We start from the raw sequence: 21,751 nt of genomic DNA on the forward strand, positions 1-21,751 counted from the left end.
GAATTCCAGAATTCCTGCGGCCTTGTGAATGTTAACCTGTTAAAAGGTCTTACTCTCTTTGGCTACGGAGAGCGTGATCACAAAGTCGGAACGGCTTGTGCTCTCATGCATGCTTCAGTGTTGCTTGCCTCAAAGAGCGCATAGAAGTAATTTAGCTAATCTGGTAGGCTCATTTGTTGTTCGTAATAGTTTGCCATATCTGCCATATCTGACGAGCATCGGAGCCGATGTAGTAGGATTCAATCTTAGTCCTGTATTGACAGTTTGCGTGTTTGATCGTTTGTCGGAGTGATAACATGATTTCTTATAAGCGTCTAGGATTCACACTCCTTGACAGCGGCAGCTCTACACTTTAGCTTGGTGCGGATGTTGCCTGTATTCCATGGCTTCTGGTTGGGGTATGTACATACGGTCACTGTGGGGATGACATCATCGATGTAGTTATACTACATGTAGTATACTCCTGTAGTATACTAATGTAGTATACTCCTCAATGCCATCTGATGAATCCCGGAACATATTCCAGTCTGTGCTAGCAAAACAGTCCTGTAGTTTATCTGACCACTTCCGTATTGAAGTGGTCAGATCCTGCTTTAGTTTTTGCATGTAGGAATCAGGAGGATAGAATTATGGTCAGATTTGCCAAATGGAGGGCAAGGGAGAGATTTGTACACGTTTCTGTGTGTTGAGAAAACACATCAGCTATTATTGACAAATAGACACAGACCACCACCACATGTCTTATCGGAGGCAGCAATTCTGTTTTGCCGATGCACGGAAAATCTAGCCAACTGTATATTATCCATGTCATTGTTCAGCCATGACTCGGTAAAACACAAGATTTTACAGTTTTTAATGTCCTGTTGGTAGGATAGTCTCGAACGGAGCTCATCTGATTGCACGTTGGCCAAAAGGACGGATGGTAGAGGGGGGTTACCCACTCGCCGACGAATTCTCACAAGGCACTCGGACCTGCGTCTCCTATTTCGGCGTCTCTTCATGCGAATGACAGAGATTTGGGCCTGGTCCGGTATCAGCAGTAAATCCTTTGCGTCCGACTCGTTAAAGAAAAAAATCTTTGTCCAGTTCAAGGTGAGTAATCACTGTTCTAATATCCATAAGCTCTTTTCAGTCATAACAGACCATGGCAGAAACATTATGTACAAAATAAGTTATTAACAACATGAAAAAATACACAAAATAGCACAATTGGTTAGGAGCCCATAAAACGGCAGCCATCTCCTCCGTTCCCAAAACTACAGTCTGTTATGAACAGAGTGGACTATGTTTTGTAGACTTTACCCTTTGCTAATGTTTTTAAAAATTGCATTGTTTAGAAGTGCAAAGGCGAATTGAGTTATTGCACACGTGCACTTCAGAGTAGGCGTTCCCTAACGGAAATATGCAGATGCATGCTAGAAAGGGCCAATAGGATCTCGTTAGCTCATGCTTGGCTCTGCCCACTATGACTTATTTTTTCCCATTGGAAACGACAGTGTGTGGTCTATCTTGGTTTAGTTATAAAAGTCTTTGGCTCAGTCATTATGGCTAAAGCTTTTCAGGCAGAATACAAATGTACTGCAGCTCTTTTTTCTCAGAGAGATTTGCAACAGTATAAAGGTTACTTTTAAGAGCATCATAAAAATGTATACAACCATATTATTCAGAATGTGAACTTACATGAACTTACATAATCCTAAAATGAAAATAGTTCATGTTGAATTGTGAGGGCATGACTTTTCTGACAGAAACAGACCCTGGCTTTTCAGGCTGCCATCTACATTTATGTTGCCAGGTAACACAGAACAGTATTCTACAAATATGCAATGACAAGCAACAGGCACTCCTGAATCATTCAGACACACTGTAGGCTCAGGGAGAAGAATCTTATGATATCACCGACAGACACTATAAATCTCACACAAATAGGAGTCTGTCAAAGACTTCAATGGTTCGTATCATATGTCTGTCTCATCATCAGCCGGGGAGATGATAAAGCATCAGTTTAGGAAATTACAACTGTGCCTCCCTCTTGTAGAGGCTTAACAATTTCCTATTTCAAATAGTGACTGCAAATCAATTATCTACACTGAGTATAATAAACATTAGGAACACCTTTTGCCCTCAGAACAGCCTCAATTCGTTGGGGCATGGACTCTACAAGGTGTTGAACGCATTCCACAGGGATACTGGCCCATGTTGACACCAATGATTCCCACAGTTGTCTGGATGTCCTTTGGGTGGGAGACCATTGTTGATACACACAGGAAAATGAAAAACCCAGCAGTGTTGCAGTTCTTGACGCAAACTGGTGCGCCTGGCACCTACTACCCCGTTCAAAGGCACTTATATTGTTTGTCTTTCCCATTCACCCTCTGAATGGCACACATACACAATCCATGTCTCAGTTGTCTCAAGGCTTAAAGATCCTCCCCTTCATCTACTCTGATTTTAAGTAGATGTGACATCAATAAGGGATAATAGCTTTCACCTGGATTCACCTGGTCAGTCTGTCATGTTAATGTTTTGTATACTCAGTGTATATCAACTTAACTCATTGTCAACTTGTTACATGCATTGAGAGTGGTATGGCCGGAAAGAAAACAGGAATAATATGGAAATGGCATTGATTGAACACAGCAGGAAAAAGCTACAGCCATGAAACGTTGACGTATGGTGATGCACTCTGGGAAAGCATTTTATGCATATTTCCTGGCATCCGTCTCACATCTGCAGCTCATTGATTTGTGCCATTTGTGACTGTGTCACGTAATTAATGGCCATCCTGTCATCCAGAGCAGGGCTGGCTGTCTCTCCAGTATTTAATGACAGCTCTGGCCTGATTACTATTCATCAAGAGTCCCAGGGGCAGAACGTAAGGCAGCAGATGGAGGGGATCGGGCTGGGGAAAGGCTGGGGTCCTGAGAAACTGGAGGGCTGAGAAGCCTGAGAGGCTGGGGCTAATGGCCTGGGGGCAGGTGCTGAGTGTCTGAGAAGCTGGGGAAAGGCTGAGGCTAAGGCTGAAGAGTCTGGTGCAGGCTGGGGAAAGGCAAGGGCAGGGTCAGGTCAGATTAGACAGTCATGGATGCCCCATCAGCCTTCTGAGCAGGTTTCCAACAACAGGTCTGTCTGGCACACCGTATCGTTAATTCTCAGACGAGTGAGCGTGGCATTTGGAGAAAGAGCTTGTTGTAGCCTGCTGGGAGAATAACAAGAACTATGAATGCATTACATTTTCAGATGCAGTCAATGTAAACATACTTGATAAAATACAATTGCAAGGGAAATAATGTAATAATGATGTACAGTGCCTTCAGAAAGTGGTGGGTAGAATATGGTGCTTTGGTGACAAAACGGATGGTACTGTGATAGACTGCATCCAATTTGCTGAGTAGAGTGTTGGAGGCTATTTTGTAAATGACATCGCCGAAGTCAAGGATCGGTAGGATAGTCAGTTTTACGAGGGTATGTTTGGCAGCATGAGGGAAGGATGCTTTGTTGCGAAATAGGAAGCCGATTCTAGATTTAATTTTGGATTGGAGATGCTTAATGTGAGTCTTGAAGGAGAGTTTACAGTCTAACCTGACATCTAGGTATTTGTAATTGTCCACATATTCTAAGTCAGAACCGTCCAGAGTAGTGATGCTAAACGGGCGGGCAGGTGCAGGCAGCAATCGGTTGAAGAGCATGCATTTAGTTTTACTTGCATTTAAGAGCAGTTGGAGGCCACGGAAGGAGAGTTGTATGTCATTGAAGCCTGTCTGGAGGTTAGTTAACACAGTATCCAAAGAAGGGCCAGAAGTATACAGAATGGTGTCGTCTACATAGAGGTGGATCAGAGAATCACCAGCAGCAAGAGCGACATCATTGATGTATACAGAGAAAAGAGTCGGCCCAAGAATTGAGCCCTGTGGCACCCCCATAGAGACTGCCAGAGGTCCGGACAACAGGCCCACCGATTTTACACACTGAACTCTATCTGATAAGTAGTTGGTGAACCAGGCGAAACAGTCATTTGAGAAACCAAGGCTGTTGATTAGCTGTTCAGGAGCCTTATGGCTTGGGGGTAGAATCTGTTAAGAAGCCTTTTGGACCTCGACTTGGCGCTCTGGTACCGCTTGCCGTGCAGTAGCAGAGAGAACAGTCTATGACTAGGGTGACTGGAGTCTTTGACAATTTTTAGGGCCATCCTCTGATGCCGCCTGGTATAGAGGTGCTGGATGGCAGAAAGCTTGGCCCCATTGATATACTGGGCTGTGCGCACTACCCTCTGTAGTGCCTTGCGGTAGGAGGCCGAGCAGTTGCCATACCAGGCAGTTGCCATACCAGGCAGTGATGCAACCAGTCAGGATACTCTCGATGGTGCAGCTGTAAAAACTTTTGAGGATCTGAGGACCCATGCCAAATCTTTTCAGTCTCTGTTAAGGGATTTTTTTAATCAATAATGACTAATTATGTATACATTTCAATCAGGACTGACTAATCAGAGTACTATTATGTTACTGTATATGTATGAATTTTATTTTTATCCTAGTACTGAATATAATGTGTGTAATTATAATCAAGAATTAGAACAATGACTGTCTGTTCCTTGGTAGAAATGAATGAATGTATCATCAGACTGGCTAGAATGCTTATCTACACAGGCAGACCTTGGCTCGGGTCATAAATTATCTAAGTTGGGAGAGACGATGTGGGAAGGCTTGAGAACTATACAGCCATTGTACTGGAGTGGAGATGAGACAGGTAGTACGAAAACTAATGACATCATTTTCAGTTTATAACCTGTGGTAAACTGTATCATGTTCAGTACTCTCGAGAATAAACGCTGCTGATTGATTTTGAGACTGGTCTCTGTCCATTTTTTTGCAAATAAGAGCCTTACAAATTCTTAGGAATTGACAGTGTTTAATTTTAATTGAGTATTAAAACATATAGGAATTTAATTCCTGTAACAGTCTCCTGAGGGGCAATAGTCTTTGTCGTGTCCTCTTCAAAACTGTCTTAGTGTGTTTGGACCATGATAGTTTGTTGGTGATGTGGACACCAAGGAACTTGAAGCTCTCAACCTGCTCCACTCCAGCCCCGTCGATGAGAATGGGCGCGTGCTCGGTCCTCCTTAGAGACTTACCCAGAAAGACTCACAGCTTTAATCACTGCCAATGGTGATTCGATCATGTATTGACTCAGTGGGTTGAATACTACCTAATCAATATATATTCTGGGTTTTTGTTGTAAAATTATGACTTTTTTCATTTATATTTTTACAAATGTTCGAATTTTTCTTCCACTTTGATGAGTATTTTGTGTAGATCGTTGACAAAAAAATTACAATTAAATCCATTTTAATCCCACTTTATAATATACAGTGCCTTGCGAAAGTATTCTGCCCCCTTGAACTTTGCGACCTTTTGCCACATTTTAGGCTTCAAACATAGAGATATAAAACTGTACTTTTTGTGAAGAATCAACAACAAGTGGGACACAATCATGAAGTGGAACGACATTTATTGGATATTTCAAACTTTTTTAACAAATCAAAAACTGAAAAATTGGGCGTGCAAAATTATTCAGCCCCTTTACTTTCAGTGCAGCAAACTCTCTCCAGAAGTTCAGTGAGGATCTCTGAATGATCCAATGTTGACCTAAATGACTAATGATGATAAATATAATCCACCTGTGTGTAATCAAGTCTCCGTATAAATGCACCTGCACTGTGATAGTCTCAGAGGTCCGTTAAAAGCGCAGAGAGCATCATGAAGAACAAGGAACACACCAGGCAGGTCCGATATACTGTTGTGAAGAAGTTTAAAGCCGGATTTGGATACAAAAAGATTTCCCAAGCTTTAAACATCCCAAGGAGCACTGTGCAAGCGATAATATTGAATTGGAAGGAGTATCAGACCACTGCAAATCTACCAAGACCGGCCGTCCCTCTAAACTTTCAGCTCATACAAGGAGAAGACTGATCAGAGATGCAGCCAAGAGGCCCATGATCACTCTGGATGAACTGCAGAGATCTACAGCTGAGGTGGGAGACTCTGTCCATAGGACAACAATCAGTCGTATATTGCACAAATCTGGCCTTTATGGAAGAATGGCAAGAAGAAAGTCATTTCTTAAAGATATCCATAAAAAGTGTCGTTTAAAGTTTGCCACAAGCCACCTGGGATACACACCAAACATGTAGAAGAAGGTGCTCTGGTCAGATGAAACCAAAATTGAACTTTTTGGCAACAATGCAAAACGTTATGTTTGGCGTAAAAGCAACACAGCTCATCACCCTGAACACACCATCCCCACTGTCAAACATGGTGGTGGCAGCATCATGGTTTGGGCCTGCTTTTCTTCAGCAGGGACAGGGAAGATGGTTAACATTGATGAGAAGATGGATGGAGCCAAATACAGGACCATTCTGGAAGAAAACCTGATGGGAGTCTGTAAAAGACCTGAGACTGGGACGGAGATTTGTCTTCCAACAAGACAATGATCCAAAACATAGAGCAAAATCTACAATGGAATGGTTCAAAAATAAACATATCCAGGTGTTAGAATGGCCAAGTCAAAGTCCAGACCTGAATCCAATCGAGAATCTGTGGAAAGAACTGAAAACTGCTGTTCACAAATGCTCTCCATCCAACCTCACTGAGCTCGAGCTGTTTTGCAAGGAGGAATGGGAAAAAATGTCAGTCTCTCGATGTGCAAAACTGATAGAGACATACCCCAAGCGACTTACAGCTGTAATCGCAACAAAAGGTGGCGCTACAAAGTATTAACTTAAAGGGGCTGAATAATTTTGCACGCCCAATTTTTCAGTTTTTGATTTGTTAAAAAAGTTTGAAATATCCAATAAATGTCGTTCCACTTCATGATTGTGTCCCACTTGTTGTTGATTCTTCACAAAAAAATACAGTTTTATATCTTTATGTTTGAAGCCTGAAATGTGGCAAAAGGTCGCAAAGTTCAAGGGGGCAGAATACTTTCGCAAGGCACTGTAACAGAATGTTTTGTCACTGTAGCTGTTAAAGGCAACTGAATAGGTGGGGGGTATAGCAGCAATTACAGTGCAGCCTACAATCAAACATCAGACACAGCATGCACTTCCAGAAAAACAAACGCTTGTTTTTCATTTTGGAATAAAGAACAAAAACAATATTATGTTTAGCCTGTTCCCTTCAACAGAACATACACTTTCAGCCCTCGTACAAGTAGCATCACTTGTTTAATTGACCAGCTCGGCTTGAACCAGGGATTACTGAAAGCAATCATGTTTATTGTAGCACCTGTGCGACCCTACAGAAAGGGCCTGATCCTCTGGACACAGGAAGCAGCAAAGCACCTTACCCAGACTGTCCCCACTACCTCCCTTTCTCCCTCCCTCTTCAGTTCTTCCTCCTTATTTTTGCCCTCGCTCTCTCCCTCAGGCTCCCTGGAGTCACATTGAATCTCTGGTCTGGTCTGAAAGGTCTGGCTGGTCACTGTGACCATGGCAACTGCAGCAGTCCACCAATGGCAGGCCCTTGGAACCATTAACAGGAAGTAGAGGTGAGGTGGGAGCTGAAGACTTGGCCCTGTCTCTTCACAGTAACCAAGCCAAGACTCTCTGTAAAGGACAATATTTGTTTGGGCATCCTGGTTGTGTAGGAGAGAGTAAGTTCTGCTACTGGAAGACTTTGTGTACTTATTTATTAGTGACACTTTCTTTACATAATTCCATAAAGTAGAAATCTTAACCTAACGTAACATCTATTCTCATTAATTAGATTTATCATGAGCAAGCGAAATTCGATTGGCCTGTGTTGCCTTTACCGTGTATTTCTATATCGTCTTTTCCCAAATTATTTTATAATCATACTTCCTGAGAATAACTCGATTAATGTCACCCAGCAGCTACATACTATCAAATCCAAACAACAAACCATTAATGCCAAATAAACTATTGGGCGGTTATCCAGGGACATAAATATGATGATACAATAATTGTGCAAATAGATCCCCAGGGGCATACAAAACATTTGAGAGGATGTGAGTAACTTAAACCCCTCCACATCTCAGATGACAAATACCCCGGTACGTAGGCTAAGCATCTCAGTGATCATTTGTATCGATGGGAGCCCATTGCCACCTTTTACATAGCCATCAATAGTATATTGATATATAATAATATACATAGCCATCAAAAGTCATGTGGGGTGAACGATCTGGAAGGGCAACTGGGAGAATAGATACTGTAAGGGTTAGTTCAGGAATGTATGACGTGTGAACACTGATAAACCATTAGTGCTTTGCCACTGTCCTCCAGGACTCCACAGTATGCTGCTTTTTTACTGAGCTTCAGCATCAGCAACCACTTGATGCATTTCACGTGTCTCTCTATTATACATGGGAATACTTGGGAACAGATTTCCAAAATGTAAATCACTTGGAGCTGATTTCCTGGTGTTTTTACAGTCTGTTATGTCCAACAATGAAAATCTAAAAATGTATGGTTTTTTTGGCTTAGAAAACTTTAGGGGGGAGGAGGGGGCAATTAAACCACCTGCGGGCCAAATTTGTCCATCAGTTGGGGGATGCTGGTCTAAGCTATTATATTTCTCCAGTTTCCAACTAGAAAGATGGGAGAGAAAAAATGTAAAACCATATACTCAGCTAAGTTTATATCAACAAGTGCTAGAGGCATGATAGCAAATACACTGCCCCAGTTTTTTATCAAGAGCATCTTTAAATTAGTGTCATTGCATACAGTACCATAATTACAATGATCTTATACTTTATACATCATTCAGGGCAGCAGTTGACAGCTTTCTGAAACCTCTTTATAAAATCTATTTCTTTCTGTAGATTATGCGAATCGCATAATCCATAGAACATTGCACTAGGCCTGGGCTTCCGGGGCTTCAACCTGGGATGTTTTTGGTCAAGCCCAACCTTTTGATTGGCAAATCAATTCTTGCGAGTTTCCATAAGCACGCATCACTGCATTGTGAAATCTCGACCAATCACAGCAGGCACCGCATCACTCCATTTGTTGTTATGCAGTATAAAACAACAAATGGAGTGATGCGGTGCCTGCTGTGATTGGTCGAGATTTCACAATGCAGTGTAACGCTCACAACCCCTTGGCCCGCCCCTACAGCACCAGTTAGATGTCATCACTCAGCAAAACGCCTGTCACTCAGTATGCGTGTCTATAAGAATCCTAGGGCATGGAAATGAATTACTAAGGTTAAGTAAATACATAAAAGTTGATTACCCTATTCCACTCGTCTATAAGTTCATTTCCTATTCCAATGTGACATTAGTGTCCTTGGACAGTGAAAGGCTCCCTTAGGAGAGAGTAGCCTTGTGCGTCTTAATGAACACTGGACTCGTTCCCAAAAAGTTGCTATCATATACTCTTTCTGAAAGAACTACCACTCATACTGTACATGGTACCCATCTAAAATGACTTCCATTCCAGTTGGCACAGGCCTTGCAACAGTGCTGACATGAAATCACACATCCCCCCCCACTGACTGCTAGTGCTGTCATTCTGTTTGTCAGAGCCCCATCTCCAACTTGGTCATGTCTGCTTTAGCAGCAACACCTAATTTACTGTCGATGTCTGACAAGTTATTGAAAAAAAGCTACCGGCACTGAATGCAGCAGGCAGGCAGTGATAAGGTATGATTGACCCAAATTGTACATTAATTTATGGGAGATATGAAGGTGTGTGCTTTGCATAACACATCTAATGGACTTTTCTGACTTATCACACCTGGTAAATCAAATAAACACAGGCACAGAAAACACTAGCAACATTGCAGTTGTTTCTATGTATAAGAGATTACTATATGAAACACCTTCGAAGGACTAGACAAGAGAATCCACAAGAGGTTTGTAACAATGTACGCTGAGAGTTGGGAAGCAGGTTCAGGGAGTGAATATATTTAATTCAGAAATGAACAAAACAAGAAACAAACAGCACACCGACATAAAACAGAAACAATGAGGACTGGGGAAGAAACCAAAGGGAGTGACATAAAGGCCAGGTAATCAAGATGGAGTCCAGGTGAGTGTCATTATGCGTGAAACGCTGGTGACAGGTGTGCGTCCTAACGAGTAGCCTGGTGACCTAGATGCCGGAGAGGGAACACAAGTGACAAGGTTAATTACGATAATTCAGTCAAATCCACTTGACAGCTTCTTATTCTGCTCGAGGAGTTCTAGAGCATCCTCAGAACCAGTCAATCAATATACATTCAAATCCATTCTCATGTTTTCACACATCTCACTATGAGCGGATTGACTCACTCCAATCATGTGGAGATGGTGTTGTTAACACACTAAGCCTCTCCAGTCAGTTTGTGTTTAAAGAACAGTGAGTTGTTGACCCTGTTCTGACCTTAGTGTTTGTGCATCAACATACAGATGTAGGAATTTGAGACAGTTTCCTACAGCAGGAAAATAATCCTGCAACAAAAGGAAACGTGAAGTATGTGGATTATATTTAATGGAGATTTTTGTAGGGGTTGATAAATGTTTTTGTAAGGAAATATCAAGTCTGACATTTCGAAGTGAAATTACAAACTTCAGAAGCTTTTTTAAATCTCAAGCACACTACAAAGTTATCCTGCAACAGGGTGATCAAATGAAGATCATACATCTGTACAGACATCTGGCAGAGGTCCTGAGCTGACAGACTACAGATACTGTCTACAGAGCTCAGTACAGAATAACACCGATGATCAGACAAACAACAATCCAACACAGACTACAGGGTACTAAGACACTCATTATTATTATTTCATGTGAAAAATACAACATAAACCACCTCTTTCATGATTAAGTGGGGAGTCACAAGGCACTGGACCGTCTCATGTTATTACAAAGGAAGAGCAATAACAGAGCAGAGAAGCAGACATCAACCCTCGTCTTTTATATACACACTAGGAGACCAATGATTGTAGAGGAAACACTTGTCTTTTTCCAATACACTCCTCAACAAGATCTATTAAAAAAAGCACTATAAAGCTAAAGGTTATAAAAAGTGAATGTCTGTGATGTGTAACAGTTCATGTCTGTGTCTGGTTGCGCTCGGTTGTGTTTGGACTGACTGGCTGTTTTAAAGCTTTGGAACAAATCAAATCAAACTTTATTTGTCACATAAGCCGAATACGGTAGATGGTAGACCTTACTGTGAAATGCTTACAAGCCCTTAACCAACAGTGCAGTTCAATAAGAGTTAAGAAAATATTTACCAAATAAACTAAAGTAAAAAATAATAAAAAGTTACACAAAATAACAATAACTAAGCTATATAAAAGGTACCGAGTCAGTGTGTGGGGGTACAGGTTAGTTGAGGTCATTTGTACATGTATGTAGGGGTGAAGTGACTATGCATAGATAATAAACAGTGAGTAGCAGCAGTGTACAAAACAAATGGGGGGGGGGGGGGGGGGGGGGGTCATTGTAAATAGTCTGGTGGCAATTTTATGAATTGTTCAGTACTCTTATGGATTGGGGGTAGAAGCTGTTAAGGTCCTTGGCGCTCAGGTACCGCTTGCCGTGCAGTAGCAGAGAAAACAGTCTATGACTTGGGTGACTGGAGTCTCTGACAATTTTATGGGCTTTCCTCTGACACCGCCTATTATATAGGTCCTAGACGGCAGGAAGCTTGGCCCCAGTGATGTACTGGGCCGTACGCACTACTATCTGTAGCGCCTTATGGTCAGAGGCCGAGCAGTTGCCATACCAGGCGGTGATGCAACCGGTCAGGATGCTCTCGATGGTGCAGCTGTAGAACTTTCTGCCAAATCTTTTCAGTCTTCTGAGGGGGAAAAGGTGTTATCGTGCCCTCTTCACGACTGTCTTGGTGTGTTTGGACCATGATAGTTTGTTGGTGATGTGGACACCAAGGAACTTGAACCTCTCGACCCGCTCCACTACAGCCCTGTCTGATAATGGGGGCCTGTTCTGCCCGCCTTTTTACTGTAGTCCACGATCAGCACCTTTGTCTTGCTCACATTGAGGGAGAGGTTGCTGTCCTGGCACCACACTGCCAGTTCTGACCTCCTCCCTATAGGCTGTCTCATCGTTGTTGGTGATCAGGCCTACCAGTGTTGTGTCGTCAGCAAACTTAATGATGGTGTTGGAGTCATGTTTGGCCACACGATCGTGGGTGAACAGGGAGTACCGGTGGGGACTAAGTACACACCCCTTAGGGGCCCCAGTGTTGAGGATCAGCGTGGCAGACATGTTGTTGCCTACCCATACCAGCTGGGGATGGCCTGTCAGGAAGTCCAGGATCCAGTTGCAGATGGAGGTGTTTAGTCCCAGGGTCCTTAGCTTAGTGATGAGCTTTGTGGGCACTATGGTGTTGAACGCTGAGCTATAGTCAATTAACAGCATTCTCACAAAGGTGTTCCTTTTGTCCAGGTGGGAAAGGGCAGTGTGGAGTGTGATTGAGACTGCGTCATCTGTGGATCTGTTGGGGCGGTATGCAAATTTGAGTGGGTCTAGGGTATCCGGGAGGATGCTGTTGATGTGAGCCATGACCAGCCTTTCAAAGCACTTCATGGCTACCGACATGAGTGCTATGGGGCAGTATTCATTTAGGCAGGTTACCATCGCTTCTTTGGGCACAGGGACTATGGTGGTATGCTTGAAACATGTAGGTATTACAGACTCCGTCAGGGAGAGGTTGAAAATGTCAGTGTGACACTTGCCAGTTGGTCCGCGCATGCTTTGAGTACACATCCTGGTAATCCATCTGGCCCCGCGGCTTTGGGAATGTTGACCTGTTTAAAGGTCTTGCTCACATTGGCTACCGAGAGCGTTATAACACAGTCATCCAGAACAGATGGTGCTCTAGTGCATACTTCAGTGTTGCTTGCCTCGAATCGAGCATAAAAGGCATTTAGCTTGTCTGGTAGGCTCGCATCACTGGGCAGCTCGCATCTGGGTTTCCCTTTGTAGAACCGGTGTAGAACCGACGAGCATCAGAACCCGTGTAGTAGGATTCAATCTTAATCCTGTATTGACGCTTTGCATGTTTGATGGTTCGTCTGAGGGCATAATGGGATTTCTTATAAAGGTCCGGATTAGTGTCCCACTCTTTGAAAGCGGCAGCTCTAGCCTTTAGCTCGATGCGAATGTTGCCTGTAATCCATGGCTTCGGGTTGGGATATGTGCGTACGGTCACTGTGGGGACGACGTCGTCGATGCACTTATTGATGAAGCCGGTGACTGACTGAGGTGGTATACTCCTCAATGCCATTGGATGAATCCCAGAACATATTCCAGTCTGTGCTAGCAAAACACACCACAGCACTGAGTCGTTGCATGGTCACTCTCAGGAGACCAGACTCTCGGGATCATATTGTCTGTCTGCAACCCTGACCTACACATTCATGGAGTGTGTCCATCTCAATACTTCAGCTGGTGTCAGTGGGACCACGGCCATGGTGCTTGTAGACTCCTCCCTTGGTGTGGGTGTGTTACTGGGCTAAAGACAGGGGGAGGATGGAGGGGCTGTGGTTGCTCTGGGGGTCAAGTGAGGACAGAGGAGGAGGGCAGGGGAACACTGGCGGCTGCAGGCTCCATCTTGCTGCTGTGGGTGATAGCTGCGTCTCGTGGCCAGATGCTGCATCTCGTGGCCATGATGATCTTCTGGGAACACACACACACATTAGTAGGCTCTTAACATTAGACACTCAACACTAGGAAATACGAGGGATAAGCTGGGCTCTCAGTCTGAGGAGGGAGGAGAATTCAACTAATCTCTGCTCTACTTCTACTGAGGAGAGACGCCAACTCCAGCTTCAGACGCTGAAATGAAGTGGGACGCTGCAGAGTGACATCAAAGCTAAATGCAAGAGGAAATGTTTGGAGGACAAACAAATTATATATTTTTTTATTTGGGGTGTTGACAATATCATTAGAGTAGGCGAGGAGAGGCTGGACAAATGCAGGACTGGACAGAAACAAGTGAGCATACATTTACAGGACAAGGTACAGCACACAGTATTGCTCTTACTGTACCTGGCCTTTGAGGCTGTCCCCGGTGAACATGTACTTGATGTGGTAGAGGAAGTCACAGATGGGGTCCACGAAGGACAGATGTTGACTGTGTTGGTCCACAGTCTGCAGCATCTCATGGAACGCCACTCCAATCTGCGTTTCACAACATAGATCTTTAAGAAAGGAACAGGCAAATCAGTCACTGATTGAATGGCGATGGTGTGTCGCACGTCTCATGAACACAATGCTAGAGTGGAAAACCGAAGAAATTCTAAAAATGGCTATTTTTGTCAATGAGCTGTCCAGGGGGTGGCAGGCTGGTCAACAGAAGAACTGCAGATTAATGGGAAGCCACAGTGCAGCCCAGGGAAGAGACACCGCCGCTGGGGAGAGGAGCCAATACCAAGGACCTTAACTCTCCCTCTCTGCTCTCCGCAAATAACAGGATTTCTCCCTGAGCCAGCTAATCCCCCTTTAATCTACCAAACTATTGTTCATTTTCTTGAGGTTAAACCTGGAGATGGGGGACCAGCCCTGGGACTTACCTCAGGGCCACACGCACATGTCACACATACAAATGTGCACACACACGGCACGTGGACACACACACACATATATGTACCCACCCACACACCCACCATCAGTTCTATTCTCTCCAATGGTCGAGGGAGTGTGAAAGGGAATTTCATTTACAGGCCTTTTGTGTGGGATTGTATGGTGTATTCAGGTTATACTGGGATATGGGGGAGGAAAGGAGGGGGATATATGGACAGAAATGGACCTCCAGCATGCAGTGGGTCCTCTCCCGTTGGAAGCGCTGGAGGAAGGACCCCACCAGGTGGTCCACATAGAGGAGTTGGAACTCTGTCTTTACTAGGGGATTCAGCACCTCAGACAGGAACCTGGGGAGGGAGGAGAGAGGAGATGTTAGACGTCTCCTAGAGAAAGATAGAGACTGAAGAGGAGAGAATGGACTGCTCTCTCAAAGACATATGGGGAAGGAGGAGAAAAGGACAAAAACATCTCTACAGAACTTAATGAAAGGCTTTGTAAAGCCAAGGACCCGATGCTAAGTGACTAAGGCTCTCACTGTGAGAGCTGTGTGCAAATGGAAGAAGACAATGGAGGCACTGAATTTGAATGATAAACTACAGGTTTTTCTGAATGCACAGACAGCTGACAATAAACCAGATGTACAGCAGAACAAAAGCGTCAGAGTGTGTTTGCAGATGACAAGATAGATCCCAGGTGTGTGTGTGTGTGTGTGTGTGTATACAGGTCTTCCAGAGCGAGAGCCATGTGTGTTCTGTGTTTCAGAAGCGTCAGTGTGAGGCGTACACACTCGGCTGCCTGTGCCACTAGGGGTGTCTCGTCACCGGGCTCTGCCGTCAGAATGCTGCGGCGCCCGCTGAGATCTCCCATGTCTCATGTTCCGCCCTCCCACACATCACGGCCCACACTGATGGCATTTCCATCTGCTTTACAGTAATGTAATCTCAGCAGGCCATAGCTCTGCTGTCATTTCACATGACAGTCCGTCGGAGCAGGAAAGGCACTTGCTGACACTTTAGGGAGTCCAGCGAGGCCTGAACAAGGCCTGAACACACAGTTATGGGGGAGATTTTCCCAGGCTAGATGAGAGGCCCTGCTGAGCTAAGCCTAAACTGGGCCTGGGAGGGAGCAGTCCTGCCAGCTGGTACCAGGACTAGAGGGGTGGAAAACAGCTAATCAGGGGGCAGCCGGTACCAGGACTAGAGGAGTGGAAAACAGCTAATAAGGGGGCTACTGGTACCAGGACTAGAGGAGTGGAAAACAGCTAATAAGGGGGATACTGGTACCAGGACTAGAGGGGTGGAAAACAGCTAATCAGGGGGCAGCTGGTACCAGGACTAGAGGGGTGGAAAACAGCTAATCAGGGGGCAGCTGGTACCAGGACTAGAGGGGTGGAAAACAGCTAATCAGTGGCTACTGGTACCAGGACTAGAGGGGTGGAAAACAGCTAATCAGTGGGCAGCTGGTACCAGGACTAGAGGGGTGGAAAACAGCTAATCAGTGGCTACTGGTACCAGGACTAGAGGGGTGGAAAACAGCTAATCAGGGGCTACTGGTACCAGGACTAGAGGGGTGGAAAACAGCTAATCAGTGGCTACTGGTACCAGGACTAGAGGGGTGGAAAACAGCTAATCAGGGGCTACTGGTACCAGGACTAGAGGGGTGGAAAACAGCTAATCAGGGGCTACTGGTACCAGGACTAGAGGGGTGGAAAACAGCTAATCAGGGGCTACTGGTACCAGGACTAGAGGGGTGGAAAACAGCTAATCAGGGGCTACTGGTACCAGGACTAGAGGGGTGGAAAACAGCTAATCAGGGGGCAGCTGGTACCAGGACTAGAGGGGTAGAAAAGAGCTAATCAGGGGGCTACTGGTACCAGGACTAGAGGGGTGGAAAACAGCTAATCAGGGGGCAGCTGGTACCAGGACTAGAGGGGTGGAAAACAGCTAATCAGGGGGCAGCTGGTACCAGGACTAGAGGGGTGGAAAACAGCTAATCAGTGGCTACTGGTACCAGGACTAGAGGGGTGGAAAACAGCTCATCAGTGGGCAGCTGGTACCAGGACTAGAGGGGTGGAAAACAGCTAATCAGTGGCTACTGGTACCAGGACTAGAGGGGTGGAAAACAGCTAATCAGGGGCTACTGGTACCAGGACTAGAGGGGTGGAAAACAGCTAATCAGGGGCTACTGGTACCAGGACTAGAGGGGTGGAAAACAGCTAATCAGGGGCTACTGGTACCAGGACTAGAGGGGTGGAAAACAGCTAATCAGGGGGAAGCTGGTACCAGGACTAGAGGGGTAGAAAAGAGCTAATCAGGGGGCTACTGGTACCAGGACTAGAGGGGTGGAAAACAGCTAATCAGTGGGCAGCTGGTACCAGGACTAGAGGGGTGGAAAACAGCTAATCAGGGGCTACTGGTGCGTCTTCCTTGGGTATGAGGGAGAGCTGTCCAATGCTGGAGTGGTGCCAGATGGTGTTGGCTAGGGCCAGCACGTAGCTGCAGTACATCTAAGAGTAAGACTGGTGGCAGGCGGTCCAGAAGTGCGAAGGGGTACCCCACCCACTCAGTCTCTGATGTGAGGCATGGGCTGCCCAGAACACTCATAAAATGGTCCTGCAGGACCACCCAGTAAGGCTCCTAGAGAGGAAAACATACAACGTTAAGCTCACTTCTTTTCAGACTTTAGAGAAGCTTTCAGACGGGAGTCTGGAGGACAGATGAAGTAATGCTTATTTGGGTAAAGCCATCACTCTTGTCTAACTGCCCAGAATTTCACATTGAGCAATAAAATACCACAATTTATGGACCTGGTCTTTCATGGATAGTTGAAACTTGATCATGCGAATGGGGAAAAACAAGTTTGCTGTATGCCATGAACAACATTCCTGATCTATAACAAAGTGTGTGTGTGTGTGGGTGCGTGAATGCGTGCGTGATTAGAGAGGAATCTTACAGGCAAGGCAGTGATCACCAGCGTTCATCCAGGCACTTATGTTCCCCCGAGGCAACAGCAGTTGGCTGTTAAAAGGCACATGACATCAGGAGGCCAATCCACACACAACTTAACAAAACACAACACAGATACATACAGACACTGTCATCTAGAGGGGCACACAGGTCTAACTGAGCTCTGCAGAAAACTAACACTGCAGTGATTCAGCACCACTTCAAGATGACTCATCATCCATTCCTCACACAAGGCTTCTGCATAATAACAGGGACTTTTATTTAACCAGGCAAGTTAGTTAAGAACAAATTCTTATTTACAATGACAGCCTACCCTGGACAAACCCGGACGATGCTGGGCCAATTGTGCCCCGCCCTATGGGACTCCAAATCACAGCCGGATGTGATACATCCTGGATTTGAACCAGGTACTGCAGTGACATCTCTTGCACCACTGCGCCACTCGGGAGCACTTAACACATGCTTCAAGAGGACAGTGCAGTCAGAATATATATATATATATATAGCTTCATGTGTTAAGTATATATATATATATATATGTTTTATTTTATATAGTCTAGAGCCCGTTCTCAGACTTCTCCCCCTCTCAATGACTGGTTAGCAGCCGCTGTTCGACCTACGAGCCTTGACACCATGCTGACCTCTTGAGGACGACGCTGAGCAGAGCGTTGCCAATGTCCTTGCCGGGCACTGCCAGGGCCATCAGCTCTACACAGGTGACATGCAGGGCGTGGGCGGCCGGATTAGGGAACTCGTTGAACCTCCAGTCACAGTTCGGGAATGGCCCGACAGTCAGGGAGAATTTAAAATTCCAAAAACAATAACTTTAGCAGTATATATTTTGTTTGAGCAAAATAACAGTATTAGTCTTGGCAAAATGCATAGAATTGCAGGAAATTTATCTCGGCTCCATGGAAAAATGTGTAGAATTGTGGAAAATACATACTATACCAGGCTGTGTACACAATCAAAGCTACAGACCGCAACCATTCCCTCTCCCATTCCCTCACGTCCTCCCAGGTGGTCCAGTAGCGTCTCCGGGCAGCAGCTCCAGGAAGCGGTAGATGACAATGTTGAAGACGAGCAGGATAAGGAGGCACACGTTACCTAAGTAGATGGGCAGGTAGTGGTACTGATGCTGCATGGGTGGATTTACATGCTCCGCCTGGCCCTCAAAGTACATGAAACGTCAAACGCAGTAACTGTATCATCTTTAAGATGTATTAAAAGAGCATGTTTGATGACAGCAAAACAGTAAGTGGTCAAAGCAATAGTCACAACCCATTTCCACTGCTTAGTTAGAGAACACAGTTGAGCCAATGTAAATATCAAATTTAAACAGGACCAATCGTCAACAGGGAATGGAGCAGGCTGGACAATAGCGGCCTCCCGTTGACATTCACGTTCTTATCGCCTTGAGCCACTCTGTGCCTAGTGGTTCTTTCAAACTGTCTTTCAGGCAACGCTGCTCTTTTCATGCTAGCAGACAGCAGAGTTGGAGCCAGTATGGTACCTTGTGGTAGGCCATGTGCTTGGTGTGTCAGTCGCTCTGCAGCCAGTGTTCGGGGACATTCTCCTTGACGAGGTCTGAGCCGCGGTTGCGGTTGTCGTTGGGCTTGAGGAGGAGGAGCTGGATGATAAAGTAGCAGACCTGGGCCTCGTTACCCTCGTGACTCCTCATGGCCTGGACAGGAGGGGGGAGGAGAGGGAGAGATGGGAAGAGGGGAGAGATGAGTGAGGGAAGTAATGGGAAAGAGGGAGAGGTTAATAGGGAATTAAACAATTGTTTGATAGCTGCTGAACCGGCACAGATTAATATTGAACAAAGAAATATGAATGTACATTATCACAATGTAATTGAAGCTTCCAAAGACTTAAATAGAGGTCAAACATATGACTGGACCATAGTTCTAAATATGTTTGTCTCATCCTAAGGGATGGATCGAAATTTACAGAATGGTTACCTGGAGGAAAATTTCAGTCCCGGGGAGGGTTTAGTCTTTTTTAAATCTAGTCCAGCAGAGGGTCATGTAATTGATGAATTTAGAATTAGTTGCTTATTAGGCTACAGTATACACTGAGAATACTAAACATTAAGAACACCTGCTCTTTCCATGACAGCTTTTATCTGGTCAGTCCCTTATTCCCTTATTGATGTCACTTGTTAAATCCTTTCAATCAGTGCAGATGAAGGGGAGGAGACAGGATAAAGGCCAGGCACCACAGGCTAATAGGGATTTTTTTTCTTATTTAGTCTAGTCAGACTGAATCTTTACCAGTTGAAAGTATACATAAATACAACATATTATTGTATTACAAGTTTGATATATTTTAACATTACAATATGTAAATGAGACAACCTCCTTTAATATGCGCTAATTTGCATATTACGATAATCCGTTATTTTTCAACACTGCTTCAAGGCAGAATGTTTTAATTTTGTATTGTGATAAGACACTCAATGGTCAGACTTTTACAGATCAGTTTATCAAAATATTGATAAACACTTCACATGTATGAATGATGCATATTGTTCATATATTTACATATAAAATGCCACCTAAAATCAAAACAACAAAAGATATTTAAAAAAGCCTCTGTAAAAGTCTGACTACAATATCTAAGAACCTGTGTGTGGAATAATGTGAATGTACGTCCTTGGAAGACTGAGCAGAATGAATTGGCGCAGGGGAAACGTCATTTTCAGAAAATGGCCGATAAATATAGGCTAATGCAATTAAAATGCACTTTCCATAAATATGACCATTTGTCACATTAATTAAACTCTTATTCATATATCACTTCAAAACTGACAAATAAACATCAAATATACCTTTTACAAATAACTACATGAGCATGTTTAATACATTTGTTTCTAGCAATAGAGCATATGCTTTGAATACTGGTCTGTTGGGCAAATATGCAGCTTGGGCAAATTCTCATATCGCTTTGCTCAATTTGTCACATACAAGGATTTTGTATGGCTGTTGAAATGTGCAGAACATTAATCAGCTATGCCTGCCCCATATGTAAGCTCCTCTTTGAGTTGTTGCTAGTGCTGCTTTACTTTCATGACTGTGTCATGGGACCTGTGCCTACTCTTGGCACACTCCGTTGAAGCAGCATCAGCTCTCACAACATGCCTAGCATTCTCCTCTCTGATTGCTTCCAGTGTCACAAAGGTGCTGTCAAGCCACAATTTGTCCATCACATTTGATATAACAGTGGCTCCCTCATTGAAGGTGGCTACTGCCATACTGGCTGCTGCGTCAATGTGGCTTTTGCCCACGAAGACAGTTTTGGGGCACCATATTAGAGTTCAGACATTAATTTGCATTCTGGGTTCCTCCGTGCTGCATTCTTTTGAGGAGGTTATCATTTGACACCGTATGATATAGAGATACCTTTTTCTGTGCAACCTCTCTATTCAAAAATGTATGGCCTCCATGGTTTTTGTGACTGGGTGGATCTTCACCATTTTCTAGGGCTCGCTGGTACCAGCACCAAGATGTTGACATGGAATGGACAAGACCAGCTCAGATAGCATTCTTCATGCCCTCTATATCACCCTGGTTATTAAGAATCTCACCCCTGTAATAGTTTTGCAGACTCTTACATTTTTGTGCAGTGAGTTTCCCTACACCTCTCCCCTCAAAATGTTTCTCTGAACTAAGTTTACGAAGCACTGTTCCCATCCTCTTGTGGGCATGATTGATGCATTCTAGTTTCCCTATCTCAATGCCTGGGTAGGGATCTAATTTGACAACTGCATTGTATACAGTACTGTCCCCATCTGAGAGCATCTCGGTGTAACGAAAGTGGTAGCGACTGACTGATCTGGCCCACATGCATTTAGCTGCTTCCTGCTCAATTGCTTTGCTCGAACCAGAGATGTTTTGAGCACAGTCATCTGCATGTGAATCCTTCCATTCTCTGAACTCCTCCTCACTAATTCCACTTTTCCTTTTCATCACACATGCATGGCAGTATGAAGACAACACCTCATAGTCTATCACTAGACCTGTTGCAATGTCTATGCACACACCTATCCCGCAGTTGGAAGTGAAACCTCTATTGTGTAAAGTGCCATCAAAGGATACAAGAATGTCTATGTCTATGATGGCATTGACTGTATCCCTCTCTGAATCTCTGCAACTAAAGTGTGGGGGGGGTACTTATTATGTCTGTCGACATTCCTGTCATAACCGCATGACTAAATATCAGCATTA

General features: G+C 44.5%; 1 pseudogene; it reads right to left on the bottom strand.

Moving 5' to 3' along the window:
• Window positions 1–9,911: 9,911 nt before the first annotated feature.
• Window positions 9,912–21,751, bottom strand: part of LOC115107470 (mediator of RNA polymerase II transcription subunit 23-like) — a 62,531-nt pseudogene continuing 50,691 nt past the window's right edge.

The sequence above is a fragment of the Oncorhynchus nerka genome, linkage group LG24, assembly GCF_034236695.1.
Source record: "Oncorhynchus nerka isolate Pitt River linkage group LG24, Oner_Uvic_2.0, whole genome shotgun sequence".
Classification (NCBI taxonomy): domain Eukaryota; kingdom Metazoa; phylum Chordata; class Actinopteri; order Salmoniformes; family Salmonidae; genus Oncorhynchus; species Oncorhynchus nerka.